Source organism: Uloborus diversus, chromosome 1 (assembly GCF_026930045.1).
Source record: "Uloborus diversus isolate 005 chromosome 1, Udiv.v.3.1, whole genome shotgun sequence".
Classification (NCBI taxonomy): Eukaryota; Metazoa; Arthropoda; class Arachnida; order Araneae; family Uloboridae; genus Uloborus; species Uloborus diversus.
The window spans coordinates 72,603,752-72,615,789 of NC_072731.1; the positions used below are offsets into that span (position 1 = coordinate 72,603,752).

General features: G+C 31.0%; 1 long non-coding RNA gene across 1 annotated transcript; it reads right to left on the reverse strand.

The window, feature by feature from the left end:
* Positions 1-811: 811 nt before the first annotated feature.
* LOC129234643 (uncharacterized) lies at positions 812-11,604 on the reverse strand. Its single transcript, XR_008581557.1, has 4 exons — positions 11,506-11,604; positions 6,746-6,806; positions 3,126-3,189; positions 812-1,089 (listed from the first exon to the last, which is right to left on the reverse strand). It is a non-coding gene; the product is annotated as an uncharacterized LOC129234643 (long non-coding RNA).
* Between the last annotated feature and the right edge of the window lie 434 nt (positions 11,605-12,038).

Genomic DNA, 12,038 nt, shown 5'->3' on the forward strand with positions numbered 1-12,038 from the left:
ACTGCTGGGAAAATGAAAGTATTTTCTAGGTCTATGTTATTATTATTTATTTTGCACATTCTATCAACTCCAGTGATTAAAAGTAGTACTTTTGACTGAAGAAAACAACCCCACTGTTTATTCAATTAAGAACAACATTCCCAATATCAGTTGGTCTTAAAACTTTTACTTAAATTTGCATTGATAAGTTTTTGTTCAATAATGATTAAGTTGCAGAACATTAATGAAGAAACTATTCTTAAAATGTCTCAAATACAGTATACTCTCTATATCACGAAGTCGAAGGGACGGTAAAAAAAGTTTGAGCTATCAAGTTTTCGAGATAATAAGGGTATAATCATAATTTAAAATATTTTAAAAATTAGTCACACTAGTTAAAAATAAGTGGAAACATATAATGAAAGCTTAAAAAAGGACACTCTAAAGAAGTAGAAAAATGTAGTGATTTACCACAACTAAACTGATCAAAGATTTGGATTACTAAGTTACAGAATGGTTTCAAACGAGTTTCGAGTGCTCCGGAACAAAAGAAGTTAGACAAAGGATTTCACCATTCCCTGCGTCTCTAAAGGGGTTTTCGTTCATCTCCCATTTTCAAGGAGGTGAAAATAGGGTCAAACGGTCCAACGAAATGGCATGAGAAAGGGGCAAAAAGATTTAGGTACGTTTCTTGGACTTAAATTTTCTGAATCCCCTAGGCTGCACAATGAAAGTGACAGAAGATAAGCTTCGCCTAATCATTCGTAACCCTTGAGAGAAATAATGAAGGGGTGTGAAACTTTTGGAAACATTCCTTGAGTGGCTTCAAGACAATAAACTGCGGTTTTTCCGAAAAAGTCATATTTGACTTCGAAAAATATTCCACATAACAAGGTTTTGATTAAAAACGCTTCAACATAAGAATGAAAAATAACATTAGAAAAATATACAAAAGGGGAGAAATAATTTTTCGTCATATCAAGTTTTTCGAGATATACTGTACTTGAAAGACATAGCACAGAATTAAAATATAAATGTCAAAGGCACCAAAAACTAAGCCTTTTGATTAGGTTCTTGGTTCTTCTTTCCCGGTTTATTTCTGCAAAGACACTGAAAGAAAAGAAAAGAAATTATCACAAGACAATAAAACTAAACAGAGAAGGGTGCAGCAGTATGCCTGCTGTTTAAAAAATTCTTGCCCTTTTCCATACCTTGAGTCAATTAAAGGTGAGCATTTTTGAAAATAAGAAGAAAATATTTGAAAAAATTGGCTTCTATTTTAAGTGACTAAAAAAACTTGAAGGTAAAAAAGGTTAACATAGTTGCAACCGTCCATAAATAATCAACATTCCAAAAGTGATGTAATTTTGTGTTTACCTATGCATTTTTAAAAAACACTTAACACTAGAAAGACGGCGTTTTGCGTATACCTAGAAAGACGAGCAGCGGTCACTTTGACCGCCATACTTAAAATAATAGAAATTTCCTCCTTTTGGGATTAAAAATATTCGCAATAATCTCATGAAAGCAAACTATTCTTATCGCTAGAAATATATTTCTCTTCAGATAAGCCAGACTGTTCTTTCAAACCATAATCTGTTTTAGATATAAATCTGCAACAGTTTCAGGAGTTAATGTTCCTATAAGTTTTGCTTGTCAACGGTTCATCTCGACATCATGAAGATAATTATGTGACTGAGCACTTCATTATCACCGAAGAAAATAAACGTCAATGCTTCAAGCAAAGCACATGTTTTGGTGCACAAAACAATTCCAGCAAACATTTTTGTAATTTACCTGTTTATATTTACTTCTTTTTAAACCCAAAGTAATTTCACGTGTCCAGTCACATGCTTTTCAAATTTACCTTTCCCAACTTTGCCCCCTGTGCAGATAGCAGAAAATTGAAACCATGCAACCAGCAGGTGTTTCGCATTTTCCTAACAGTTCAAAGAATTAAACCTGGCTAACAGGTACTACTCAAGCTCAAAAGAACATTACTCACCCTGACAACTAACAATAGTCCATAGTACACACAACTGATAAGCGAAAAAAGAAGAAAACGGATGCATAAAGAAAGGTTCACTTAGCGGTCAAAATGACCGTAGTCAGTCTTTCTAGGTATAAACATTTATAGCGACTATAATAATAATCTTAAAAGGAAAAAAATTACTGTTGTAAAATCTTAATAAATAGTTAGGAAAAGTCAATGAAGGAAAAACAGTTTGAAAACTAAACGCAGCAAATATGAGCATTTGAAAATAGTTTGCGGTCAAAATGACCGCTTCCGTCTTTCTAGTGTTAAAGTAGGTTACAGTAATTTTAACATTATATGGGAACTGTTCACATGTGCCCTTAGAGGTTGTTCATAGGATCCTCACCATTCACTTTAGAACAAATTGCAAAAGTGTAAAATCTAAATTTACTAAAACAAGGAAATATTTTCATTAATTTACTTGAATGTTCATGTGGTCAGACTGGTATTGAGATCACTCAAACAATTTTCTAGATTTTTTGCAAGTCAATTTTGCACTGGCAAAAAATTTGAATTCTGAAGTCTCACATTTGAGGTTTCATATGCTAGTGATTAATCTTTTGAAGTTACATCATACCACATGCAACTTTCGACTGTAAACAAGACTAATAAAAAAGTTTAAACCAATTTAAGCAGGAAATTTTCCTTTTTTTGAAAAAAAGTGAGGTGAAGTTATGAAAATTGTAGGATATTTAGTATAAATTTGAAGGTATTAGGAATTGTAGGATTTTTTTTAAATTAGAACAGTACCTACACCTGTAATAGTAATAAAGATGTACTAGGAGATTGAAAAACTGTTCCATAAGAGACAATGACAATAAAGGGCAGGAACAAATAGATAAAATTCTACTGGACAGAAGTTTTTTTTTCTATCATATTCTTTCAACAAAACAAGATTGCAAATTTCTTTTCTAAATAAATGTTAAATGCATACTTAGAGAATGTGCTTTCTTTTACTAGAAAGGTGTTTATTTTTGGATGGGTCTTGGTAAATACTTCCCAAACAAACATACCCAAATATTAACTATAACTTACTTAAATTATTAAAATTAAGTCACACATGCATGGCAATAACATAACGCTGAATGAACTAATTCAGAAAATATATTACTTGCATGTATTGCTGCTTTCCATCCAAAAATATTAAAAACTCTTCTGAATTTTAATATTGTCCCCTATAAACAAACAAAAAATGCATTTTGCTAAAATTATGCAAGTGATGATTTCAAAAGTTTTAGGACACAATTTTTATAAAATTTTAGTACATTTTTAAGACAACAAATATCAAGTTTTTTTTTTTGAAATTTAAATGTAATTCATTAGCTTGATTTTCGTATTGGATTATAAAACGTTTCAAATTCTTAAACCCTCTTGTTTATGAGAGCCGTTTTAAAAAATTAAGATGCATTAGCAATTAAAGAAAATACATTCACATATTATTTCCTTCTTAAGTCTATCTAGTTTTGAACCGCAATATACATAGGATGAACTCACAATAATGTATATTTATTTCTAACCCTGATTTGAACTCTTTCTTCTTCTTTTTACTGATATTTAAAATTTTCTCCCCCTTAAATGTATTAAACGGTAAGATTGTTGAAACTGAGAAAAGGGGGAAGGAAATTTTGTACCGGCAAAAAGTATGAAACACCCGGCAAAAAGTATGAAACACCCGGCAAAAAGTATGAAACACCCAATTTTTGGGGAAAATTTCATTGTTCTCATTTGATTCTTAACAATTAGAAGGCTAGTAAAATCGAACTCAGGTTCTATTGGATAAAAAAATCACGTACACCATTAAATTAATTTTTTCTCATTACAGTCAACTCTCAATAACTCAAAGTCCCTAGGGACAAGCTAAAACCTTCAAAGAATCGGTAGTTTGAGTTATCGGAAGTTCCTTTCTTAGTCTTTTAAAGAATAATTTGTATTTTCTTCTTCAGGAACAGTGCATATTGGATAAACTATAACACAGATAGTTGGGACAAAATTAAATATAAGTACAACATAGAAATATTTTTACACAGAGAATAATTAAAAAGATACTCTGAAAAAGGAAGTTAGTTTCGCCTGCTTAGGCTTTTTATTGCATTTTAAAATGTCATTAAATTTGTATGCTGTGGGCTCAATTTTTTTTCTCTTGATCAATCTTATTGTCTTCAAAAATCTTTTTCTTCTCAAAGCAGATTCTTTGAGTCATCCAGAAAAAAACTTTTTTCAATTTTGGCCAAAATTTTAAGTCTCTCTAAGACTAGCCAGCAATAAAATTTTTAACTGTCAGCCACAGCAAAAAATATCCACTACTTTTCCTCACACAATCTTGCAACACTACGCGCTTTAAGGAGCAGTACTGTATAAATAATCAACCTTAAGTAACTTGATAAGCAAAGCAATGAGTTAAAGAGAATTTTTTTTTTTAATTTCTTACATCGACTGCATTTTTATGCCTAAAATGAAAACTAAATTTTCGTAAAAACTTTTTACGAAATTTTTTTTAAGCCAAAGTTTTCCCAAGAAGCGCTCACCAAAGATCCAAATGAAACATTTTATTTTAATTCAAGTATGTATTTGTTCAGAGTGACATGCATTAGCATTTGAATGAATTCAATGTTGTAACCCAATTCTTAAATCCGACAAAGTCCAAAAAAGTAAAAAGTTGCTCATAACACAAATGGATCATTGACAAATACTATGCTCCAAGTCCGAAATTTTACATTATTTCAGATCTGGTGCATTTGAATTTGATAAATTCCTGATCCGGCAAATGAGTGCTGATCTAAGTCTAATTTTACTCTTGGAAAATTGGGGAAACACCCAAGCATTCATAATTGAGACAATAGCGGAAAGGAAAATCAGTGTGGATAAGAGAAAAATAAGCAATACATCATCTCTAAGGACTCGAAAAGTAAGAGGTATCAACTATTTGTGACATCAAAATTGAAATTAAAAAAAAGTAACAAGTTGTGGCCCAACCCAGAAACACTTTTGACAAAACTAATGACGAAATTTTTTGAAGTTATTTATTGAGCTCATATGAATTTTGGTCACAGAAGAATAAAATTAGATCACATTCAGTGGAGAATCCAGGGAGGCGGCTGTGAGGCTGCAGCCGCCTCCAGACTATAACTAATTTTTTTTTCTATTAGATTTTTTTTTTTATTGTGTATGCATCTTAAGGTAAAATAATAAAATATATAATTTCCTATATTCATCCTATCTTTATCATTTTAATCGTTTTCCCTCAGGTTTATACACTAATTTGCTATAGTAATAGAGATACTTGTTTTCCGAAATTTCCTGTCGAATTTCAGAAATTTTTCCCTGCCTTTTAAAAAAAATTTATTTACTCAAAAAGAAGAAAAACAGAAAAAAAATTTCAGACCTCCTTAATTAATGCGCTTAGTGTCAATTCTCAGAATTTTATCTTCGTTTTCCCTTTTTGTAACTATTAGTCCACAACTTTTCTTACTTACATTTAGTGAATTGCATTTGCCATGGACAATTTTCATAATCAACAAGAATTGTTAGTTTTGCCAGTAGTAATTGCTTAGAAAAAATGTCTAAAAATTTTATTTTTTAAAATTTCATTTTTTTTACTGACATTTAAATTTTAAAATTTTATCACTAAACACCAAATTTTAGATAATTTCAACTGTGACTCCGAAAATTTCATTAGCCCTTGACACCTCCTGAAAAATATATATATTTTTTCAAACGACTTCGTTTACATCAATGAACTTTTGGTGATGTCAAGGAGACATACATTTTTAATGATCTCAGCCACCCCCAGAACTAAATCCTGAATTCGCCACTGGTCACATTAGAACATATTTTTTCACTATGGACTATTGGAAATGCTTTTCTAACTGTAAATATTCAATAAACATCATTCAAGCTAAATTTTAACTCATTCCATTCATAGGTTAAGTACGATAGAGTTAAAAATGACTCTTCTGACATCTATATGGCTTAGAGATGTAAGGAGTATTTCACCTATCTTTTAAATATGAAGTCGGACTTGGGTCACTACTAATTTGCCCGATTGCGAATTAATGAAATTTAAATGCACAAATTCCGAAATTAAATTTTAGAATAGGGTTGTTTCTATCAGTCAAAAGTACTACGTTTCGCCACTGAAGTTGATAGAATGAGCAAAAAATAACATGGAGCAAGCAAAATCTTTTTTTTTTAAATGGATAATTTTCAATTATTTTTTTAAATGTAGAATTTTTCAAACAAGGCGTCGTCTTTATGACGTCGCAAACGATCAACTTTGGGGCGTACTCCAGTTAGGGGTGCTGACGCTTGCTGTCTACCACGTTTCCAGGTTATGATAATTCAGAAGCCAATTGAATATTGTTCTCTATGCTTGCTATCAACCATAGCAGTGCCAGCAAATGTGAGTGAACATGCAAACTAAATATTACGCTCTGCGCTAATGGCATTTCATCATTTGTGATGTCATGAGCAGAAAAAAACAAAAAAAGAAAAAAATTGAATCTGCACACCATTAAAATAACTTTTTAAATATTAAACTTTGCAATTATGTATTTAAAAAATGGTCAGATCCTATATTTTTAAGCATGCTTTTATAGAAAAAAATACTTTTAAAATTTCAGAAGCAACCCCATTGGCACATTTACTCATGATCCATTCATGTTGTGGGCATTTGTTTTCAGACATTGTCCAACTTTGACGCTGGGTTCCAACATAAATATAATATGAACTTACCAAAAAGTCCCGAGAAAGGTGTTAAGAGGACAATTTTACACATCATCAACATCGGGAAAATCTAAAACAGATTATCAATTAATATGTAAATAAGCAATTTTTTAGCACAAATAGATCTTGATAGTTTCATTTTAATATGAAATTGTTTAAAAAATAACTCATTTTTTCAAGAAAATTATGAGTTTTTAATAGAGATGTACAAAGTACTTGGTCAATTCGCCAAATACTCATACTTGGGACAAATTTTGATAAGGTACACAGCTCAGTATAATACATAGATTTCTTTGCCCCCCCCACGCTTCCGTATGTATTTTTAAAAATTTTAACATAGTGTTATTTTATTTTAGAGCGTGCACCTTCCCTTCGCGAGGATGCTATGTATGCTACTGACTCGGCCAATACCAAGAAGTTGTAAAAAATTAAATATTGTTCAATACACATTTTTCAATTAATAAAAAAGTACAAGTATTTGTAATGACAAAAAAGAAAAGGATGTCTACATCCATAAGCTTACATTTTATGAATTGAAAAAGCATTCTTTGTAACGCCAAAACATGTGTCAGGAGTGAACGCCAAAACATGTGTCAGGAGTGCTCCTGAACATCTGTGTTTTTAACATTGTTTTATTGCTTAAAAACATTAATCATGTTTGGCGGATGATTAGAACTATAATAGATTCATATAATTCATATTAATTCCAACTTGATTAATCATATTTTTTATTTATTTATTTATTTCTAATTAAAAAAGAATTTTTTTGTTACGTTTTTGACATATACATAATATTTTAAATAAAATTGAATTTTAGCTGGAACTTGTTTTGAAAACTATTACATGGAGGTCTATATAGCTATTCAATATGAGTTCAAAATTTATCACATGTATGTCAATAGTTCATTTAAAGCATAATTAGTACTTGGCGGAGTATTCTGTACTCTACCAAAACGGTATTTGGTACATCTTTATTTAATATTTCCTATGACTGTAAAACTTCAAAAATTAAAAATGCTGCAAAATTTAATGCATACTAAGTGTTTCCTTCCATATATTATTGATCACCTTTTCTATTATTTACGAAATGAAGATATGTTTTCGGGAGCATATTTTATAGACAAAATGAGCAGTTAAATCGACTTTTGAACACTTGATAGGATAATATGAACTTATATTTTTCTGGTTAATGTTTCATACTTAAATGAATTAGTTACAGTAAGGTTAATATATCAATGTGTTGTAAGACTAAAATCGAGTATTCAGTGCGTCCCTGGTTAAAAATCTATAATGATGCTAAAATTATATATATTCAGTTGATGTTGTTTCAACATTACATTACATGGCTTTTTCATAAATTTGAATATTAAAAAAAGCTAGCAAAGAACTTCAATGCAAAAAGGAATAATCAACACATGGCCTAATGGGGCTGGATATTAACCCCATAAAAATGTTTCCTTAACATTCTGAAAAAATATCACTGACAAATAGTAAATATTTTATAACAGTGGAATTGTTGGCTGAAATGGATCTTTTCTTAGTGTTTTAGCTACATTTTGATTTTTATTTAAAATGCTATATAACTTTATAATTAGTATTTCTATTCCAATTATCACTTCATTCGTTTACATAAACAATTATCGTTAATTTGAGCTTTCACCTACATATATGCATTATTCGTTTTACACGCAAATTTCTGAAACCAAGTTTTGAAACCAAAAATAATGCTAAATGAAATTTAATTCATTTAAACTCAATTCATTTCAGATTAATATCCTGTTTGATTTCCAACTGCAATTTTACTATGACAAGAAAAATCTTTAGTTGTTATTTGAGGAAAAGATATTAAGTGTTGATGGCTTCTAGCTGCGAAAGCGCACCGAAACAAGAATTATATTAATTCTATCTTCCATGAAAAATTTAAAAAACAGAAAGTTTCTCTTGTTAAAGCCTTAATCACAAAACGGTAAAAAGACATTTGTATCAGCTATTCATTTTCAGCAAGTCTAGAAATATTATAGTTAAACACCCTCCCTTGAATTACCTTGCCTACCCTCGCTTGTTAAGGGAGGGGGGCAAATAAATAAATACAAAATAAATTATTAAAAACTGTGATCAAGTCTTTTAACAGTTCAATATATTTTTGCAATATTTTGGTACAAATGTGAGAAAAATTTAAAATCATCACATATTACTAAAGCACATAAGCAAGGAATGGGGTGGGGGTGGACTCAATGTAAAGTTATGAGACACAGGGCCGTAGATAGGGTGGGGACCGTCGGGACAAATCCTCCCCCGAAATTCTTGGATACATGTTTTTTAGATTCTGAATTCCAACTATGCTGCCGTTTAAAAATTAGTCACTAAAACCTTCCTTTGCTTAAGTTTATTTTCCCCATTATGTTTTCGTCCTATACTTTTTATTATGTCTATACGTTTTTATCCTCACTTAACCATTTTCATCTATTCAAATACTCTCTTACTCAGCCTGAAAATAATTTTTAATTAGCCGCCTGTAAGGCGGCTGGCGTATCAAAGAAGTGGGAGATCAAAGCAGCTATTTTGTGTTTTTTTTTTAAATCAAAGCATTCGACCTAAATAAAAGATGTCTATATCTGATCTATTTATTTATTTATTTATTTTTTGGATCATTTTTTAAATTTTTTTTTCAAAGAAGTCTTTATTTTTTTTACACCTTGGTCCATCACAGAATGTTAATGACTCTTATTACGAATAAGACTTTTAAAAGAGGGGAAAAGGACATTTTTAAAACATCAATAAGAAACTTAACAAATTTACATGATCAAAACTCATTTTTAACCCAATAATACTTTTGATTAAATGCTTGATTTTAGTCGATTTTAATAAATTAACAAGTAAAGGATTTACGTTTTTTGATGCAAAAAATTTTACCTTCTAGTTGACGCATTTGTATCCTTTAAGTTTTTTTTTTTTTTTTTTTTTTTTTTGAGGTGTCAACTTTAGATTACTTTTTAATTGTGACTTCTTATTTTTTTGCCTGAAAGTTATTCTAAGAGGCCCCTTGCAAGCATTTGTAATAGCGAACATGTAATAAACACTGTATGATACATTATAGACCGTATATGTTTACATCCGTATAAGTCTTATTTTGTTGAGTTAGGCAGTCATCAGATAGTGGCCTGGCAGTGACAGATCTTATACAAAAATATCATTTTTATCTGATGAATAATTCTGGTGTAATATAAATTAATTATTAGACATTAATCAACTAAGTTGTTAATTAAAATAATTATTTGATAATATTTTTTTATTGAGCAATCAAAATTGCTAATTATTTTCATTTCACCGTCCGTGATGTTGTGGTTCCTTTTTCAACCCCACCGTCCTCTGCAGACGTAACTGGCCCCCGGTAAATGCTTCTCCTGATTGGTGGCGTCCATGTCCTAGACACACGCACGCTCATACACACACGCAAACATACATACACACAGGTCTATACACACACACACAAGCCTACACATATTATACACACGTAACCGTCCAAGAGGAGGGACAGGCTTGGGGGGCCAGGAACCGTATCTAGAAACAAGTGAGTGGGGTAGTAACCAATGAGTAAGGTCCTATCGCAACTCGTGATTGCGAAAAACATAATTTGAATTTAAAATTTCAGAATTTAAATTAATTTTATTTTAGTTTAATTTTTGCAAACAACATAATAAACATATTTTTTTAAAAGCTATTTTTCTCCTGTATTACATGTCTCGAACCAAATTTGCATCCGACCATGTCTCTCCCCGAAAACATATCCTGGCTACGGCCTTGAGACTTGTTTCATTGCTGATATAACTTATTAGTAAAATGAGTTTCTAAAAATCAGAATAAAAACTCCACACAGCTACCCAGAAGCGTTTAAACACAAGTTAAAAACTTTTAAACAATAATAATAAATAAATAAAACATTGAAATAAATGAATTCAAAATTTAAGTAGAAACATTGAAGCAGTTAAAAACATAAAACAATCACTCTTTGAGGGGCGGGCAGAGCAACTTAGTGGGCGTTTAGGGGCCCGACTGATTTTTAGCAGGGGGACCCAAAATTTATAGAGCTGGAGCTGTGAATTTAAAATGAAAATAAGAATCAAATTCTATGATAACAGAATATTTTAAATTTCATAACACAAGCAAAATATTTTACATCGATAGAGAAATTTAAAAGGTTCGTTCAAATTACTTATTTATTAATTATTTCAAGTAATATAAACGAAAATTTATTCTTTCATATAGTTAAAGTTTCATAGTCCAGGTTAAAAAGAACATCACTCGACTAGCATACGAATTTGTATTATCATTTTCAACAAAAGCAACTTTGTATTAAAACGAAATTACACTGCTTAATTGAAATTTTTCAACAAAAACCTTTCTCAAGGCTTAATGGAAAGTTTACAAAATGAACATTGTCTCGCTACTGTAAAATCAATTTACGTAAATACTATAATATTGAAATATCGTTCTCTCAACCACAATTTGACTTTCAAACAAGTCCCAAGGTTTATTTCTAACCTTTTTCAGTAAACTCAAATAAAAGTACATTTGTTGGCTTTGCATAAGCCCTGTTATGTTCCTGCTCAATATAAATGGAAGCCTTGTTTTGTATACAAATTTAAATATGGCGGCGTTTACTCATCTGCGAAATTAATTTTTTTTCTTTCAAGCTATATTACGTACTGCTTTCCAGTAAAAAGGAACAATACATATTTTTGGAATCAAACTCTAAAATAAGTACTCACCCAATAACTTATTCATATTGAAGGTACTTCTTGAGGTCACAGGCATTCACTTTCACACATGGCCGTTGTCAGGTCTTGGTTTTGGCGGGCAGTCGTCACGGTAAGCACAGCGGCAAGTGTAGAATAGAATGGTAAAAATGTCTACTACGCAGGCGCGCGCCCATTTGACAGAAAGTTTTCGTTTCACTTGAAAACGATAATTTTTCGTCGAAAAATGAAGGAAAATGTAGCGTAAAAAGAAGGATTTTTTTGACAGTGTATTCACGAGTGTTCGTCCATTCATGATTTAGATTTTTGGGAGTCATATTACATATGGAAAAATGCTAATTTAATCGTCAATGATTTGTCTAGCACTCCCCCTTTTCTTAATGTTTGGAAGTCTGTTATTTGATTTATTTTTTGTCCGTGACGTTTCTCCTGAGTGCAACTGTCCTTTTGAGTTCTGACGTAACCTTGACGTCATCGTTTCCGGTACTACTCTCATATCTTTTACAACTCGTCTCTCATTCCATTGTTCACCTCGACTGTGTTTT